Source organism: Heterocephalus glaber, unplaced genomic scaffold (assembly GCF_053883595.1).
Source record: "Heterocephalus glaber isolate CG9 unplaced genomic scaffold, H.glaber_assembly_v1.0 deba00001498, whole genome shotgun sequence".
In the NCBI taxonomy this organism is placed as follows: Eukaryota; Metazoa; Chordata; class Mammalia; order Rodentia; family Bathyergidae; genus Heterocephalus; species Heterocephalus glaber.
In genome coordinates, this window is record NW_028258321.1 from 157,838 (window position 1) to 178,544 (window position 20,707).

The 20,707-nt window shown below is 41.1% G+C and overlaps 1 long non-coding RNA gene across 1 annotated transcript; it reads right to left on the reverse strand.

Annotated features, from left to right (window-relative positions):
- Nucleotides 1-348: 348 nt before the first annotated feature.
- On the reverse strand, nt 349-20,611 carry LOC147825475 (uncharacterized). The gene is made up of 5 exons (XR_015440640.1): nt 12,087-20,611; nt 5,381-7,673; nt 3,861-3,948; nt 3,368-3,487; nt 349-434 (listed from the first exon to the last, which is right to left on the reverse strand). It is a non-coding gene; the product is annotated as an uncharacterized LOC147825475 (long non-coding RNA).
- Between the last annotated feature and the right edge of the window lie 96 nt (nt 20,612-20,707).

Sequence of the window (20,707 nt, forward strand, 5' to 3'; positions counted from 1 at the left end):
AACCAGGCCGCACATTTATAATTTAGGCACTGTTTCCTTTCTATGTCCTATATCCAATGAAATGCCTCAGGGCAAACATTACTGCTCTCTAAATGCAGTATCTAAGCTGATGAGTGAGAGTTTGATTATAGAAATGTTTTCCATGACTTAGATGCAGATGGGCAAATGCTTAGGATCTTATCAAAAGCTGTCATGAAATTTCTGGAATGCACTTTGGTATTTTAAAATATACTTAACAGAACAGAAGATTTCTGTTCATATCCGTCAAAAATAGTTGTTACGTATTTCTTCTTGGCCTTTTGCCTAAGATCAAGTGTAAAAATAGTTGTTACAGGTGTTGGATACTCACTATGTTCAGCATTGTGTTGGAAGCTGTAGGAGATTCAGGGGAAACGCAAACCACAGCCTCTGGCCTCAAAGAATTTCTAGTCCAGCTGTGAACACACACATACACACAATCACAAACATATAATCATAGTCAGGAAACAAGAATATATATATATTTATATATACAAAATAGTTATCATCTATTGAGCTCTGACTTGGTTAGACAATTTACATAAGTGATCTCATAACCAGCTCTAAAGTCGTCAATTTCCCCTCCTATTTTACAATTGTAGACTGAGGTACAAAGACTTTGGGCCCAGGGTCACATGGATCAGGAGAATGGTAGAGTCGAGGATGTGTAGGTCAAAAGCTGGTGCTTTTTCCTGTGAGTGATTTCCATTTTTCACTGTTCGTTTGAGTTGATTGATGCACTTTTACAAAATACATCAGAGTCTTGTTCATTTGAGGCCTGGGCCTTTGCATATTTAAAGAGCCTCACATGAATCTAATGAGTCACTAAGATGAAGGACCACTGTGCCACATAATACTTTATTGCCATTGTGCAAACAAAGGCTGAGAACAAATGTGTTTATTATGGGTAGAGGGTTTGGTGCGTAAAAATGTAGAGTAGATGAGCAGAGATGAAACAATTTAACCCTGAAAATGAATGCTTGAGACCACACATTCTTATAGGTTAAGCATTTCGCCCCAGAGTTGGAACAATGAGTCACCTCGATGTCCCCAGATTCTGTGCTGTAGCGAGAAGGTAAAGGGGTGGAATTTGTCACATGTGCTGCTGCTCATTGCCAACAGCACTGTGTCTTGCCCACCCTATAGGATTTCAGTGTCACAGCAACCTGGCTTGTTGACAGTCAGGAAATTCTTTGCCAAGGAGGAAACCAAGATCCAGAGTGATGAAGTGACTCGCGAGCGTTGTTTAGCCAGTTAGTGACCCCAACCATTGCTCATTTCACCACATCTTGTGGACTAAGCTGCACCCAGAGCATTGGAACTTCCTGGCATGGCTGCAAATTGAATGATGAGATCAATAATTGAAGAAGCTACTAATTGAATGAAGTGAAGGATATGGCTATATTAAAAACAATCACTACTTTTGCAAGAACTCCTCAAGCTCCTAAGACAGATGCAGCTCAGTCTGTATTATCATAATCATCCCTCTAAATAAATTATTCAAATTAGGCTTTGCATGTTCATGAGCTTGTGAAATGCAGATAAACACATTTTTTTCCCCAAGCCACTTACTAGGGCATTAGTATGCTTTCCTTCTTCTCTTTTCTCCCTCAAATATAATGGGCTGAGATACTTCTTCAGACCATGAGCAGGAGATAGCACAGGAATGTTCAGTCAAGCACAGGCAAAGATCGAATTAGTAACCTTCAGGAAAGCTGCCTTATTTGGCCTGTGCTTCCAGCAATCAAGTTGTTATAGAATAATTAATTTTGGGGAAGCAACTACGTGAAGCTTTTACAACAGAGAGAGGAGTTGAAATAACAGATGGTATTATCAATGAACAGCAGATGTTTGCCAGTGAGCTGGGATCTGTGATTTTAATGTCCAGAGTAAAATAATTTTCTGAAATAGAGTAGAGCCAGTGTTACAAGTTCCCTCTGTGGAGTTGTTGCACACTGAAACTCGCTGGATGGGGAGATGCAAGTCATTCTGCACAAGGTGGCAGACTGCAGCATGTACAGCTGCTTTAGTGGCCTGTGGTTGGTCATTTTACCTTTCTGGAAAAATCTTAAGAAAAATGGGGACTTCTGGTCCAGAGCACTAACAAAAATCTCTTGGTTGATAATTGAAAAATAAAGAGAGAAAGAAGACAAAGTTCCTAAGTGATTGAGATATAGTATCAACTGAATAAAATATTAGTAATATTCAAGACAACTAAAAAGAAATAAAGAAGTAAAGGTCATCTATGTATACATTTAATTCTTCAAAAAATGTATCTACTGCTAATATGTCCCAAAGAATTATCATTAATTTCACTTACACGTCCTTTATACAAGAGAACACAGAGTTTCCATCCCAAAGCCATCAGATACAAGTTTAAATTCTACAGCAACAAAGATATTACAGGGTTATTTTGCTTTTAAGAAACAAATACTCAGTGAACTGAATACGAAATTACTGAATCCAAAAAAGATTGAACAACTGGGTCTTGAAAAGCAGAAAAGACCATCCCAATTTTCAGAAAGAATTGAAGGTCACCAGGGTGCAGCTTGGAAAATCTTATTAAATATCGCATGGTTTCTCTTATATGAGAAACCCCAAATATAAATAAAGAGCAGGATAAAAGATAGATAACAGGAAAAGAGAGATTCAGTAGATCTTCTGCAAAAGGGAAGGAGACCAAGAGCTGAGGGAGGGGGGCAGAAGGGGAGGGAAGGGGACATAAAAAAGAGTTAAGTTGTGTGCTGTACACACACCAGCTCCCCATGAGAAATGCATAATCATTACATGCTGCAGACGTGTAGTAATAAGAAAATAAAAACTGAAAAACAAGACAGAAGCCGTGGGGTGGGGACATAGCTCAGTGGTGCAATGCTTTCCAAGCATGTAGGAGGCTCTGGGTTTGAGTTTCACCACAGCAGCAAACACAAAACAAAGTGAAAACAGGACGCATATAGAATGCAGATAGGAAGAGGCCAGCGAGCAGCACGGGGGTCACCACCACATACCCGCGTGGCCCAGGCCTCGGGACCTTCAGAGGCCCTCAGTGCTCAAGAGTGACAGGCACGCAGGAGGGTGTCTGGTTTCTGCTCTCTACTTTCTCCAGCTCTCAGCTGCATGTGTGGAATTCCTTCTGGAAACAGGAGCAGCCTCTAAGAGACATCCCACACTTACCTTTCACATAGGAGAGAAAAAAGGGATCAAATGCTGGGAGCAGGCTGATTCGTCCCTCCGGTTCATAAACGTGCTGTGTTTATATCAGCAGGGGAAACCTGTGACTGAGAAGACCCTGCCTCCTACTTCTCACATGTGTTTTCAAAGAACCATGCAGACACAATCCATTGCCCACCTGTTCTCAATATAAACATTAACTTCTTGTCCAGTACCAGGGCTTCACGATGTCACTTGTTTCTTACAGCTCATCCTACATTGACCTAGCAGCTGTGGTCTCTGGTGTTAGTTAATTTACCTGGAGGAGAAAAAAATTCTTATGTTTTCATAATAAGAAGTGGTTTTGCAACTTGGGGCAAGGTGCCTCCCTAACTTAGGCTCCTACCCTTGCCCAGGAACTGAAAGGTAGCATTGCTGTCTCCCTGGATACCAACATTTCAAGGATGGCTCTTAGGTTCTTGAGAAAGTTATTACTGGGCCATAAAGCTGACAAAAAGCCTATCTAGTTTTCAAGAGGATCTATATACATTTCAGAGAGAGGAGAAAGCACTTACAATTGCCAAGTTTTCTAAAGTAAATGCTCTAAGAGAAAGGAGGAAAGGAGAATCTTTTATTTCCAACAGAGGAAATTTAACTTCTTATGTTCAATATTTGTTCTTGTAAAAACTGACCTTCATTTTCCTTATGCCGAGCATTTGTCTTGACAAAAATCTTTTAGCTTCTTGCTCCCGGAAAGTTTCCATTATTTCACTGGCAGACCTAAGGCAGGAGAATTCAAGATGAAGCAAACTAGAAGACCACGGATAACTGAAAGAAAGACAAACAAATTTTGTATTGTCTTAGCATGGATTTCTTCTTTCACTCTTACATTTATAGCAATATTTTATTGGCATCTAAATGCTGCTGTGGTGTTTTTACTCCAAAGCATTGGCTGGATAGAAATGAGAGAGAGAGAGAGAGAGGAGAAGAGAGAGAGGGGAAAGTAGAAAGGATGGAAGGCAGGGAAGGAAGGAGGAGGGAAGGAGGGAGGGACAACAAAAAGAAAAGCAACTCTACATTTTAAAAAATTTTTCTTATTATGTTACGATTGCATTCCTCACTGGGCGTTGGTACGTGAACATAGCACATCTTAATTCTTTTTGCATTTCCTCCCTCTCCTTCCCCCCTCTTCATCTCTTGGTCCTCTTCCCTTTTGCAAAAGACCTATCTTAAAGAAGGTGAAACTGTTGGGTATGGCCATAGGGCTGGGTGGCCCATGCGAAGGTCCACATCTAGGTAAATAGTAAAAGCAAAAGGCCTCATAACCTCTTCCATCCATCCAATGGTATTTTTTCTCTTTCTCTCTGCCTACTGATTGACTTGACTGACAAACCTGGGTCCCTGGATGGGCGGAGAAGGACCAAGGAGCAAATTATTGAGAGCTCTGTGTCTTCCCCGGCTGAGCTGAGCAGGGCAGATGTGGATTTGCCAGAGACAGCGACAGTCTCATTAAGGAATCAGGATTTCACATCTGGAGTCACCAGAAAGGGATCTACAACCAGAGACAATACCGCTGTTAACTGTGGGGTGCCAGCCACAGGAGCTGTAGGATTCTCAAGCAATGAAGCACAGTGGTAAATGATGGCTAACAGTGCTTCAAGCTGATCTTGAGAGACGGAAAGTGTCTAGGTGACACAGGAGGGCAAGACACGGGTTGCTTGTGTTCCACCCAACGACCTGACAGTTTATAGTCATCCAAGCAAGACCTCTAAAGGGGATATTTTAGTGTAGATCTAACTTGCACAGTTTGAGTCAGTGAGTAATAACCTGATTAACACTGATTTCCTGGTGTCCTTTTGACCTAAACATTTCAAGCGAAGAGTTGCAACCGCACCAGGTGAACAGGCAAGCTGAGATGAAGAGACAGACAGAGAGCTCAGGGAGGAGCATGCGCATCCAGAGATGGTTGCTACTCAGACTGGCTTATTGCTGCAGGAAGTTGAGCCTAAAGTCAATATTTACATTTTTAAAAACAGGCTGGAAGCTTGATTTTCTTAAATCTGAAAATGTCTAATACTATTGTAGCAAATAACTTATAAAAATATTACATGGAAGAAACAAAATGTATGTTTGCTGTGAATACAATTCAAGGACTGACTGTCACGAGCCATCCACCTATGAGGACAGGTGTCTCATGCCTGCTGTTTGTTACCTGTGATCTGCACTGCAGGGTGGCCGGCGTTAGACCTTCAGGAGAGACTGACAAGCACGGGGTTGGCGTCTCCCATCCTGGCAAGGTCAAAGCGATCACAGTCACAGATAGAAACACATCACTGCTGTGATCTGTTCCTATGTTTGAGAGGGCTGGCCTGACAGATGCCCTTTGCTGCCCCTGGAGCTCTGAGCACTGAGATGGTCCTCCCAACTCTCTCTGGGTGCCTGTCTCTTCCTCCCTCTCTTCTTGCTTCTCCTTTACCTGCATGTCCAGGCTCAGAACAAGAGGGCCTGGAAATCCTTGCCTTTCCAGAGGTCTTAGACCTTACCCAGCTGGCACATGCCTACCAGAGTAGCCAGTCTGAAAATAACAAGTCTAACAAGGATGAGAGGTGAGTTCCTGTTATAGATGACAAACTTGCAGTTAAATTCTCTTTCACTCACACTTTTAAACCATTAGTAGAAGTATTTCTAAGAAAATATGTGCATTTAATTCCTGACTTTAGCATCTCATAATTCTCTGGTGCGCAGGGTGGGGTGGGTATAGATGCTGTGGATATCCAGCAGTCTTCAGAAAACTTCAGTGATGATCTCAAGGTTACAATGATAACCATGCAAGTATTACCAAGTACCAAAGGCCTGGCTGCAGAAATGACACACAATGCTCCAGTGGCTGTGCACGGCAGCCTGTTAGCAGAGAAAGGCTAGCAGTGTCACTTCTGTTCATTTAAAGCAACACATTTTAGCTCCAAACATCATCCATCTAGACTTGACTATGATACTATTGCAGGCAGCAGAGGGACCTTTCTATCTGTGGAACTAGGCTGGCATCTTGGGACGTGGGTAGATGCCAGAAAAGGAAGGCAGAGTCTCTTGTTTCCTGTGTGCTTGCTGCTGACACCTCATGTCAGCCCTTCTCCTTACCACTCCTTCTGGGAGACAAGGCACTCAGTAGACAGCTCAGATCAGGTGGTCACAGCCACAAGAGATCTCACACCTCTTCTCTGGGGGCTGCTCGGGAACTGGCTCGGCTCCCTCTCCTGCACCAGCCCAGAGGTTCAGAGCTCTCTCTCTTCTCTTCATCTTCTTTGCCTTCAGCAAAGCCCTTCCTTGAACCCTTTCAACCTTTCCTGTTTCCGGGAAACAGTTATCGAGGGATGTTGAGGGATACCTGGATGCAGACGTCCAGCCTATTCACTTTACACCTCCAAATACACGTATCTGTGCTTGTGTTCTGGCAATGAAGAAGATTAATGATTCCAAGCAGTTAAGCCATTTGGATTTGGTCACAGAGGATCAATGCTGTTCAGAACACATACACTCATACATGCATGCACTCACACACACATGTGCACACACATACGAATGTGCACGCATAAGACCATGCATGCATACACATACATAGCTGGCTATCTTTTCATTTGAGCATGAATCATCTTAGCTTAAATAAACAATTGGGTTCTTTTCTATTCTTCATAATATCACAGCCTGGGCAAGTTAAAAAGAAAGGATGTTTCTTTACTTGAGATTCTAGAGTTTCAAGGGTTTCCATCTGGGGAAGACCTTCTTGTTGCCAGAGTCCAGTGGCAGCACATAGCAAGACACAGGGAGGGAATGTGAGGCAGGGAGGGAGTGTTGTGTGTGTACTGTGTGTGTTGTGTGTGTGTGTGTGTGTGTGTGTCTGGTCTCTATAAACTATAGAATTCAATCCTGAGGGCCCCACCCTAATGACCTAATCTTTTCCTAATCACTTCCCAAAGTCCTCACCTCCAAACACCACAGTGGTATTAAATTTCCATCCTCTTAACATCTCACGATGGGGATTAGATCCAACACAGAAAGCCAAACCATAGCTATAGGGCTTTTGCTTGATAGTGAGAGAAACCCTGCTCAAAATGCTTTGTGTAAGGGAGAAAGGAAGTTACTGGCTCCAATTTGAAATCTCAGGACAGATGGGTCTAGGGCTCAATTTATATTCACTATACCAGTGTATTCTGTCTCTGTCTTTGTTTCTCCCTCTGAGTGTGTGAGCGTGTGCACGTGTGTGTGTTCTTGATTGGTCCATGCTTTGGCAGGCTCCGTTTTTTATACAAAAGAGAAGGGTCTTGGCTACACAGTTGTTTTAGCTTGTGATTGCATAAAGAAAGAAAGAGCTTTATCTCTAGCCTCCAGAGAAGTGGTCCCTGTTGACCTCTGCCATGTTAGTGTTACCTTCCCAGCCTTCTGAGGGGAGGCAGTGCCCCTTGATTGACAGCCTCCATCCTAGGTCACAGCTCTTCCGAAGTCTATTCCTGAAAGGAAGGTAACAGGGAAAGTAACAATAGGCTGTGACCATGGCTGAGGTCTGGCTTTACTATCAGTGAGTCCTTTGAGCACTTTTGATGGTTTCCTACAAACAGGGATAGATGAGACTTTTTTGTTTACAGTCTTTACCTAAAGTTATGTTGGCTCAGCTCAGCTCCTGAAAATGCAATTTGAATCCACATACCTGCTGAAAACACACACCTGTCCTACAGGCTTCAAGAATCAGCATAAACTTAAGATTGATAACATAAATGCAGTTGTTGAAAATTGTAATTAATAATTGTGATTAACAAGTAATCACACAACCTATGATTTTATGACATCTCTCTAAGATTTTTTTTCAAACTTTTCTAATAGTTTTTCTCATCTGTGCCTTAGTCCTAACCAGATATAGGGTTTAGACATGATATTGCCTTTGGATTTATTTCATAGCTCTCACCTCAAATACACACAGTCTTGAATTATCTTAAACCCTCATACTAAGTAAGTTCAGGTAGGAAGCTCTTGAGGGAACATCTATGAGCTTTAAATGAACATGATTATCAGCTGCTATCAACACTGTCCAGTCACAGCACCCTCTAGGAAAAAGCTCAAATTGCTCTTTCCTCTATTGATAAAATGACCAAACAAAGAGCTGGATTATTTCTCACCATTCTGAGCCTATATTAAGGTTCCCTGAATTAATACTGAGAAAGAATGAAAATAGTGGTGACAAATTTTGAGGTACTGAAAAATAGCAGCAGGAATATGTATTTCATATAAAACATGAAAATATTGCATCCAGTCTTAAGCCATGAATCTTCCTACAGTCTTAGAGAGGCATGCAGCTCTTTGAGCAGCTTTCAGTCAGTGTCTCCTACATGGACAATACTGTACTAGAGGATTTGTAAGATGAAAAATTCCAGAACACTTCATTTGCTCTTTTGCGTACTTGTCATTACCATCATGGCACTATGTGCTAGGCAGTCTAAGCTCCTTTTTTGCATTGCCTCATTTGATTCTTACCACGACTCCCCAGCATGGTCCATTAGCCACAACTCTCAATAACAGACAAGAGAAGCCCAATTCAAGCCTCAACAATAACAGCAGCAGCAGGAGCAAGGGCCTTGTTTTAGCCCCTTTCTTGTTTCTGGGACAATATGGTGCTGGACCACTACAAAGTAAAGGAGAAGTTTATTTTGGTTCACAGTTTTTAGAGACTTCAGTCCATATTTGGCTGGCTGCAAGGCAGAGACAGCCTGACACGGGGGCTTTGCTGAGGAAAAGCCACTCACATCATGGTGGTCAGGAAGTAGAGATCGAGGAGGGAGGAGCCCGGGAGGGAGACATCCTCTTCCAGGTTGTGCCAGAAGTGTCTTGGCTCCTTCTGAGCAGGCCTCATTAAGGGATGAATCCACTGATGAGTCAGTACCTCCACTATCAAATCATCCCCCAAAAGCCCCACCTCTGAGTGCATGAGACTTTTAGAGAACACCCCAGATCTAAACTATAACAAGCCTCTAAAAATACTGAGACAGGCAGATCAGTCCAGGTGAATCAGGTATGAATGGTTCTAGCCCTGTTTATTTTTCCCTCCTGTCCCTTTTTGCTTGAGAATCAGACTCCTCTCTATGAGCATTCTTTCCTTTTACAGCAGAACTGATGGATGCCTGCAACCCTAGCTGCAATCAAACTTGCTTACTTCCTCATGAAACCCACGGAAGAATCTCTGTGGACCTAATTTAGGCCATTTGTCTGTCCTTTCAGTAATTACCAGAACCAGGGAGGTGGAATGCTCTTGTTGGCCAGTTCTGGTCATAATGCCCCAAATAATGTCTCACAAACTAGATCCCATGACTAGTACTCCACTAGAATTTGCATTGTGTTGTAGAAGGGGCAAACAAACAAAAATCACATATCCATACAAGTATCATTTAATAATTTAACAATGACATCTGAAAACTTAGATTATCCAGGTAGAAGTGGCAGAATTAGATTTGATTCTAGGTTTTGGCAATTTGAAAGCCAATATTTTTCAATATATTTTTCAATGTATTGCCTTCTTAGTTCCTATCTTACAGGAATTTACTATATTTTGCAGTGACTAAAATTACCATACAAAAATCTGGATAACTGATACAAAAGAGTGTATAAATAGATAACAGAAAAACCAGACACTTCATTTAAATTCTGTAAGCATATCAATAAGGGACACTAGATGATACTATGAATTACAAAACAGTTATTAGAGGGAAAATAATTTAAATAGATTGGAAGAAAGGTGAATGTCTGGCTGATTAGAAAGCAGGGGGAAATGCCATCTTGCTTAGTTATGTTTAATGGTGAAATATTTCCCTAGTTTCTGCTGGAACTTTATCTCCAGCCAATATTATAAAACAGAGCTCAGGGCGAGTGGGTCTACTGCAGGGCCAGCTGCTGACTTCCATGTGTCATAGACACATTCATGCTCTGGTTTATTTCCTTGTGCATAAATTCCTGGCATTAACACCTGCCCCACCATTTTCACAGCATTCTCATGGGTTTGAAATAGGAGAAGGTGGTGGTGAATTTTAGGTGTCGCTTTGACTAGATTAAGAGATGCCTCCAGAGCTGGTAAAGCTTTATTTCTTGGTGTATCTGTGAGGGTCTTTCCAGAGGACCTGGAATATGAGTCTGCTTGGACTACAGGGAAGACCTGTCCTCAATGTGAGCTGGCATCCTCCAGCTGCCAGAGGGCTGAGACAAAATAAAGACAGAGGAAACAGAGGACAGCAAAGCAGCCTCTTTCCTTCCTGGAGCTGAGATAGCTTCTTTTTCTGCCCTTGGATAATGGAATGCCAGGCTCCCCATCCTTTGGACTGTCTGGCCTGTGCCTTCCTTAGCTCTCATCTGGGTTCGTGTGTGTGTGTGTGTGTGTGTGTGTGTGTGTGTGTGTGTGTGAGAGAGAGAGAGAGAGACACCACTGGCATCCCAGGGTATCTAGCTTTCGGGTGGACTTCCTTGCGACTTCTCAACTTCCATAGTCAAGCGAGTGAATTCCCCTAATAAATGCTTTCTCATATTTCTATCCTATTGATTCTCTCTCTCTGGAGAACCCTGACTTTTACAGAGAACAAACACAAGTGTTTTAAAAAGCCAATCTCACTGTCCAAATGGATGATGGCGTCATTATTTCTTATTACATGTTTCCTACTGGACATAAAGCAGATAATAGTTTTCCTCTGATGGACTTTCTAAAATCAGAGGGAAAGTGAAACCATATAACAATTGCAGTTTTATAAACAGATGCATATGGATAAAAAATTACACCCCAAAATTTATCTCTAGTTTTATCCTGTCCCAAAGTAAAGCTATTCAACTCGATGTTGTCTTTGGTAACTAATCCTTAGCAGAAGGACAGTTATAGAGTATATTCTGTCCCTAAGAACATTTTGCTAATAACAAATTCAACATTTGATCTTAGGTTTGCATGCATAAGTAGGAGTGGTATTAATTTTGTCGACTTGATTGAGAGAAGCATAGGACATTGGTCATGCAAAGGACATTGGACACATTTTGGGGTGTTTCCAGAGACAACTGGCATATGGGACAGCAAACTGAGATGGGGAGACCTGCCTTAAATATGGGTGGCACCATTCAATAGCTTGGGGGCTCAGATGGAACAAAAACAGAAGGAGGAAGCCAGCCAGTGCTCCCCGCTCCTGTTTGCAAGATGCATGAGCAATTTTGCTTCACTATAATCTCTCCACCACGGTGTTCTATGGCCTTACAGGCCCAGGAAAAATAGAGCCACCTGACCAGGCACTGAAAACTCTGAAGTGCTAAGCCAAAATAAACTTTTCCTCTTTTAAGTTGATTTGCTCTGCTACTTTGTCTCAGGGAAGCAAAGCTGACTGACACCTCCTTCCTGAATGAAAGCTGAATACCTCCTTCCTGGTAGTTAATTAGTAAAAGCATCTTACCTGAACCTTCTACAAGCTGAACAAAAAATTCTCCCTGTAAACTGAATCTTCATCCAGTCTCTTAGTAACTTCATGTCAGTAAGAGGCATCAATTTAAACTAAGTCATCATTCACTTCTCCAAGGAAACAAAGTGAAGGCTGCATTTCATGATTAATTGGATAAAAGCATAAATCCAAAATGTGGTGTGTTAAAGCAATGAAGTTCATGCTTTAATAAGTCCTGATATGCATGTCTGTGTAGCTAGCAGAGTGGTAGGCAGGATGTTGGCAAAGGAGAGACAGTCAAAGTCAGTCCCTGCCACTCAAGACTCAAGTTCGGCCTGAGGCGGTTGCTGAGCTATTTACAAATTTACAAATGTTTTTGTTTTACAAATTTTTGTCATGTAGAATACTGTGAATGTTTTCTAACTCTCACCTTGAAATGAAATAAATGAACAACCCTTTGACAACACTACTTACAGGATTCTGTGATGTCCAGGGTAGAGGCTGAGTTTGGCCTCAGGATTGTGTTCTTTTCATTGGCACCGGAGTCCTGGGTCATGCAAAGGGCAGGCACAAAGATTCTTGTTTTCCTTTCCCCTTTTTTTGGGTACTAGGCTGGGAGTAAAACATCTAGAAAATTCCGAAAACAGGAGAGACAACACATGTAGGAAACAAAGCATATGTACATATACATATATGTATGGTAATTTTGATGCGCTGTTAATTTAGTACTCCAGCGGTATGACAATAACTATCAGAGAACTCAAAAGCAGGACTAAAACTATTTCCAGGAAGTGAAATTGCAGATGAGAAGCAGTTGGATACAAAGTCACTGCTTTTTATTACAAACACGTCTTGAATTTTTATTTAACCACAAGCATGTATTACTTTAATAGAAATACTCCGATACAAATAAAAGAAAATAACATGAACATAGTATGGACTAAAGCATCAAAAGTTGACATCAAAAGTGAACTAAATATGCAAACAGTGGTTTGGAATACATAAAGCTATATTGTAAAAAAACTTCCCAAAACATGAGAGCAAAAAAGTCTTGAGTGCTTACTGTATATTAGGCATTGTATTTAGAACTTTATATAAATGAACTTTAATCTTTAAGAAACACTTTGCAGTAGGTATTATTGTCCCCATTTTATAGAGGAGGATGCCTAGTACCACAGTTAAGTAGCTCAAGTTTAAGCTGATAATTTCAGAGTTGGGATTCAAACTCAGATGGTTGCTGTCCACACTGTGCTCATCCAACTCTTCCACACTTGGGTGAGTCTGAGGCACAGATCTTAGAATGTCCATTTACAGGATAGATTTGTGGAGGCTTCTGATGCAAAGTTTCCAAGGTGCAACTTGGAAAGTGTTGCAGTGAATATGTAATGCTCCTTGTATTTGCCCCTAAACTTAAATCTCTGGTTGGGATGTTTCCACTGGAATTCTGATCTGCTTATTACACCACTACCTATTCTGCATGCCTCAAATACACCTGGTCATGTGCTAGCACAAACTCCAGCAATTCCCCTGCTTGAGGCTCTTCTTTTAGTATTTGCTGTTTCAGCAAAGGAAATTAACTTTTATACACTTGAAAATCTGCAGTCAAGTTCCCCTTTCTCTGGTCACTCCAACATGCCCAATTGGCCTCAAGCCTATCATTGTTAAACTACTAACTTTCACAAAATGATGTACTTTCCCCTCTTCTGAGCACTCCAATGATGTTGCTATAATCTCTCAGAGACCATTCCAAGTGTTCCTTCAGTCTCTTCCTATCTCTTTCTCATGCTGCACTGTGTGAAGATATCACACTGAAGTCTGAAATCCTTAGTTTTTGCTGGAAAACCTGATACATGCTGCTCTGGTTGCCTCCTGGGCCTCTGCACTACCACATTCTCCCTGGTCCAGGATCTGGGCATGAGGCATTCCTTTACTTCTTCATACTTCCCATGCCCCTTTGGCTTTAGGTTCCACACACCACACACTGCCCTCCTCAACCTGGTTTAAGAAAGTTACTTAATGGCTTAAAGTGTCAGTTGTCTCATCTGTGTCATGGGAATTAATATGTCATAAATCAGAGTTGTTAAAAAAATAATATAAGATACATGCATAATATTATTGTACAAAACAGGTGTTTGCTAAATTATTTTCCTAAAAATTTCCTAGAATTAAAAAAATTCCCTAATAATCTTCATAACATAAAGATTTCCATTTCCCATTTCCATTTCTTATTTAGTTGTGATTTATAAAACTTCATGGCAGGAAATAATTCTTAAAGGATTGGTTTAGCTCAGAAATTTATTGAAATCATTATGTATTCTGCCATGAAGTTTTGTGGTGCAGTTTTTAATTATTGTCAAGTTAATAATATCCCTTGGAGTACGGAGTTATTGTTAAATGTAGGTGTTAGGCATAATTTTCAAGATTACTGCTTTGTTATATATCTTATTTAAATGCCAAAATTAATTAATGAAATGCACATAATTTTAGAGAATGACATGTAAAAAGATTCCAAATAAATGAGCAAACAGAGAAAATAAATCAGCATTTAATTTGTAATAATTTGCAATAATTGATAATTTAAATGAATTAAACCTTTATGCGAATGTATGAAGTAGAAGAGTGACCACATTCTCATTGAAATTGAAATCAATCTAATAAATCTGCTACTAAGAATTTATTAAAAGAATAAAGGTATAATTATATAAGGAACATCAACAATATGACAGAATCTACTTGCTATAATTAGAAAGGGGACATTTGAAGCACACAATACATATTTAAAATGTGGAGCTGCAGTGAGATGCTGGAAAATAAAACAAATGATAACAAGTCCATTTACACTAAGCTAAAATTATTAGAAATTACACTGAGAGAGGTGAAGAACTGTATTCGTTGCTTTCCCATTGCTGACAAAATCTACACCCCTCCCCCACATCTCAAAGGAGAAAAGGTTTAATTTGGATTATGGTTTCAGAGGGTTCAGTCCATAGTTGGTGGCTCCAGGGCAGAAATATCATGGTGAAAGTATGGTGGAGCAAAGATGCAGGTAAATAATAAGAGACTCCAAGATCACACCTCTATGACCCACTAAGACACACCTACAAGTGTGCTTTACTAATTCCCTGAATGGCTCCAAAGCCAATCAAGTTGATGGTTAAGCTCAACCACTACAGTAACTTATAAAAGCAAAACACTTGTGATTTTGATATTCATGTATTGTATATATTAGCTGTTTTCCAGTATTTGAAATTAGAGATTCTGAGTGTGTCATGACTATATTGCAAAAGCTGTCTTCAAGAAATTGGATAACAATTTGAACACAACATTCAGCACAGTATCTAATTACCTTCAGGGTACTTATATTATTCTTAGCTGTGCTCAACATTAGAAGTTCCAGCTGATAAATACCCTAAAGTTTACAGAGTTACCATGCCTAGATGAGAGAAAAAAAATGAATGTGTGCCTGAAGGTGTGTCAGATCTGATTTATACATCGCTCCTTGCTGGTTGGGTAGCTTTGGGAAGTTGTTTAAATTTCAGAAGCCTAGTTTTCACATCTGTAAAGAGGAGATAATAATATCTGATCTATAGAACTTTTGTGATCGTCAGTAGACTACTTAAGGAAAGAGGTAGTGTGAGGATTCACCTAAGAATTCTGACTTGAGACCTACATTTAATTTTTATTTAACATATATTATGGTTTAGATCAAAAGTGTCCCCACAGGCCACATGCACCATAGGTGAGGATTTTGGGAGGTGACTGGATCATGAAGGTGATATAGTTGATTTGCCCTTGGGAGGTAGGGTCTGGTCAGACGAGATAGGTTAATAGGGGTGTGACCTAGAAAGATATGTATCTATTCTTGGCTCTTTCCTTCTCTCTCTGCTTCTTTGACCCCATGACATGAGTAAAATTCTTCCTCCTAGGTTCTTCCATCATTCTGCCTCTGGCTTGGAGCCAGACGACCATGGACTATAATATAACTGAGAGCTTAAATAAACCTATTCTTCTTTAAGTTATGGTGTCAGGTATTGAATCTCCTGGAGTGATTAAGACAGATTTTGGTACTAGAGAAGTGGGGTTGTTGCTGTGATTTTTACCTGAACATGTGGTTTAAAAGCCTTTAGAACAGGTTCATGGGAAGAATTTGGAAAGGTTTGGAGTGGCTGACTAGAGAAGCAGTAGAATGCTGTAAGTTGAGCTTAGTGGGAGGTTTTCTTCAGTGGTCAGAAGATGGGAATGCTGATAGAAATGCAGATGGTAAAGACTAGGCTCAGGAAGTTTCAGTTGGGAACAAAGGCTTTATTGACAAGTGGACTAGATACCATGTGTGTTTTTCTTTGGCAGAATATTTTACTGTATTTCACTTATGTCCTGAGACTTTACAGAAGACTGAGATTAAGAGTTGTGAACAAGTTAATCTGGTGAGGAAATCTCAAGGCAGTCCAATGTACAGGTTGTTGCATGAGCACTGGTTGCTTATTTTAGCAAGATTTACACAGAGAAACAGGAACAAAAACCCCATTTAAAAAACTTTCAGTTTTACCAGAAGGAAAGTGCCTAAAAAAATTGGAGTTCAGGAGGGCTTAATTGCTGAGATTAGCATTAAAAAGAAGCCAAGTAATTTTAATCAGGACAATAGGATTTCTTGAGGGCATCCTGGGAATCAGCAAGACCCCACCCTTTGCAGGGCCAAGGATCCAAGACTGAAACTTTGCTTTGAGAAGAGAGCCCCAGGACACTCTGCTTGTTAATTTGTTCTCTAGGATTCATTTCACAGTGCTCAGGCACCCAGAGACCTCTGCAGCCATGGTCCAAGGGGGGGGGGCAGCCAATGCATGAGCTAGTGACAGACCTTGACATCATTCATGTGCATTGCACGTAAGATGCAAATTCTGTGGTGTAAGTGTGGCTTCCACCCAGATTTCAAAAGAAGGCCCCAAAGGCCAAGCAGTGTGCCACTGAGAGGGAAATGGACGAATCAGTGAGAGTGAAGCCAGAAGTGTAGTTGAGACCCCTGGAAATTGGAGTATCCAGGAACATGGAACACCTGAGGAAAGCACCACACAATGAGTTAAGCTACTCCAAGAGAGAAGCCATGAGAGCTGCAACCAGCAATGCCATAGGGGCATACATAACAATTTGGGATTGGCTTTCTTCAGTCAGCATTATGCCTTGGGGTTCATCCAGATTATAGTGTGTAACAACAGAGCCCTCCTTTTTATTTGTAAGACTCATTCCAATGGATGCATAACACAATTTGTTACTCTATTCATCCACTAAAGAAGTTTTGGGTGTTTATATGAATAAAGCTTCTATAAACATCTATTGTAAGTTTTCATGTGAAATAAATAATTTTGATTTCTCTAGTATAAATACCTAGGAGTGGAACCACTGAGACTTGTTTTAGCTTTGTATATATAACAATTGCACCAAATCCTTACATGCATTTAATTTTGTTAATATTTTTAGGAAACAAAGTATGGTCAATTCTCCCCATTTCTATCCATGAACTACTTCAGCCCATGTTAGCAAGAATTCTTTTTCTTTGGATTTTAATCTATCTAGTCTTATTTGCTTTCACAACTCTCCAATGTCTTTTAAGATGTTATTTTTGTATAACTTACCCATTTTTCCCTAGTTCTGGCCATAGTGACAATAGTACTTACAAGTACTTCCTTCTTCCTTTCCATATCATGAAATTGGTAATGATATTATTTTATGTTTCACCATTTCAGTTTGGTTACACAAAGTATTCTTTACATATCCAAAATGATTGTGGAAATAATGTGCAATAGCAGAAAAATAATATGTAATTTTAATCCACCCACACATAAAAACAGTCTGAAGAAGCAATTAGATCAATTGCAGCTAAAAAGTAGTAAATCTCTCCGTTTGAATATTTTGTTTCTGAGTCTATGATTATGATAAATTTCATTATATTCTATAAAACTAAAAAATATCGATCCTGCCTTTTTGAGCTGCTGCAACATGTATCAATTTAGGGATAAATATATAGAAATTATTCAGCAGAGGAGAGAAGTAGAATAAGCTAAGACTTAAGAAAAGAGAAGCCAGCCACGTAAAGCATGGGGTGAGCATTCCTCTCAGTGGAACAGTATGCACACGGGCCACGCACTGGGAGGTGGGGGTACTGTGACCCAGCGAAGGGTTTGAGAGAGTCCAGTAGCTAAGGAATACTGAGGTTAAGGCACAGGCAGGGGCTACTCATTAGGGACTCAGGGTCCAGTTTTTAATCTTATTAAGTGGGGCAACTATCAAAGGGCTTATATGTTAAAAAAATCTTTTTCTCCTCCACAGGGCAAAGATTTCTGTTCTATTTAATCACATATCTCACTTAACAGAACTTTGAGCCCATGCTCCCAAAATACTTACTTCTGAAAATAGATTATGTCATTAGCCTTAAGTAATTAAGCAAGAGTAAGGGCAAACTATTAGATTTTGAATTTAAAAATTAAAATATATTTTTAAAAAGAATTCTTTTTCTTCTCCCCTCAGTGTGGCTGGTGCTGTTGGGTACACATTGAATGTGAATTGTGACGAGATGGCGTGAAAAGGGAGAATTTGAGGAGGAGGGGGAGCAGTGTGGACACTGCTGGGCAGCGGTGATGAGGTGAGGAAAGAGAGAAGATACTTTTCACAGTTAAGAGTCTTCTTCAGACTTCTTGTAGTAACTACTCATCTCTACCTCCTGCCAGGCTTTTGATATCAACTTTCCTCCCCCCACCCACTGGACAGTTTTTTCTTTCAGTATTCCATCAATGAAACATTTTGCAAGATCTTATGAGGATGCTGGATTGGAAACCACTTGAATTAGACCAGCCTGCTTCTTTATCTGATTAAGCTATTTCCTTAGCAGATATGTGTAAAGGGATAGCTGTGAGGGAATTAGTAGCATTATAAAACTTCTTCCTGTTGTCAGAGGACAATAGGGAATGGAGTTCTGTGAATTAAAGGGCAATACTGAAAACAATTAACCAACTAACTAACCTTCCCTTCCCGTTGTAATTAGAGCCTTCCTCAAATGGAAATAAAGATTAGAGATTAACAAAAAGGATGATGCCTCTGTGAATCCCTCTCAGAGATGTTTCTATGCAAGGGGATGATTGCAGGAAGTCCTGCAGAAACATTAAAGGCATCTGAAGGGTCCTTCCGGAAACACCCTCTGTGGCTGCTGACTAGTGACTTTTCTCAGGAAGTCTGGTTTTATGGTTTTCCACAAAAAGTGACACCCCTGGTAGAGTGTGGTTTCTAGGAAGGATACAGGAGAGGCTCCCTCAGCCCAGATGGAAAGGGCTTTGTGTGAATATCTGTGCTGCTGAGTTTTGGCTCTGGTTTTCCCTACACATACTTATACAGGATAGGAAGGGCGTTAGGGCATGGAGAGTAGGTATTAAGCAAACAATCCCATAAAGCTCTGAAGACAGACTGAAGAAAGGAAAGTGGGTGGCCTGGAGTACACAAAATCCTTCCTAGACGGGGATGATGGAGAATCTCCCTGCTTCTCCCTTACCTAGAGGGCACAGCCCGTAGGATGGTCTTACATTTATGGAAGAATAGATATCTCAAACTATGTGTCTGTTAACACGTGAAGATAATGTGGCAGGCATACATATATATGTAAATGGATATGTTATGATATATGTATGTAATTAAATATATACAATGTAGTGCTAGTAAGCCTTTAAAAAGACGGAAATCCTGCTAGTGTGACAACTTGGATAAACTTGGCAGACATTGTGCTAAGTGAAATAAACCAGGCAGAGAAGGACAAAGGCTGTATGATCTCACACAGATGTGAAATCTGAAAATCACACTCAGGGTAGAATGGTGGTTATGCTGGACCAGTCAAAACATACGGAGTTTCAGTTGGGATGACCAAGTGCTGGAGATCTATTGCACAGCAGATGACCACAGTAAATAATAATGATTATATACTTGCAATTGCTACGTCAGTAGACATTAAATGTTCTCACCACAAAACCTAAGTAAGTGGAATAATGCACACAGGAGTTTGATTTGATAACTTCACAGTGTATCCAAATATCACATTGTACTCCACAATTATGCACAATTTTTGACAACTATACCTTAAAGCTGGAGGGGAGGATTTTGGTGTTTTAAGAAAAACTTAGTAATTGAAAACATTTTCAATTTCATCCACCATAGATCTTCATCTAAATTTTTTAGGTAGCAGCAGAGGTTCTGGGCAATCAGGATCAGGCGGTGCAGAATTTTAAGTACTAAGCTGGGCATGGGGCTAATGCCTGTAATTCCAACACCCGGGAGGCTGAGCAGGATGGCAAGTTTGAGCCCTGTTTGGGGAACGTTAACAAGTTAGCCAGACTCTAACACAAAAACAAGAGAAGGAAAGAAAAGAAAGGAAAAAGAGCAGACTGTCATTTCATCAATCCCTTCATTTTTCAGCTCAGATAGCAAAGAGGTCCCTTGAGCAAGGATTCTCTACGAAGTATTGTCAGGGTGTCCAGGACTGATTCCAAGACATTCCAAGTCAGGCGTCACCGGGTCTCGGCCGGCAAGGCCTGGTACGGTCAGTACTGGGGGCCACCTCTCCAGGGTGGCGGGGGCTGCCCTCTAGATACCAGGGCTACCGCGATAAACCTAACGCTGCTTTGTGCCCAGGGTCGCCTGTCTTCAAGGAGTCCGTTGCACTCTGAAGAAGCCCAAATTCAAGCCCACAAGACACTTAGGGGTTGCTTTTAACACCAGAAGGAACGTGCTTTGAAATGGGGTAAGGAGCAGGGAGAAGCTTATCTCGGCAGTCCCGGAGGGGCTCACACGCATCAGTTTCGGTCGAGCCGAGTCAGGTCTGCGCTCCCGGGCAGGTCACGGCACAGTGCCGGAGGGCGCGGGCAGCTTCGGTCCTCGGGCGCCTGGCAGCTCTGGACCCCGCAGTTGGCGGGCGGTGGAGGCGCCGGGGTCTGCAGCCCGCGGTGCAGCTCTGGGAAGTCGGGGTGCCGAGCGCCTCTTTCCGGGACGGGGTAGCGCGGCGGGAGTTCGAGGGTCGCCTTGCTGCGAGAGTTCTGAAGACCCGACTTCCGGCGGCCGCCAGA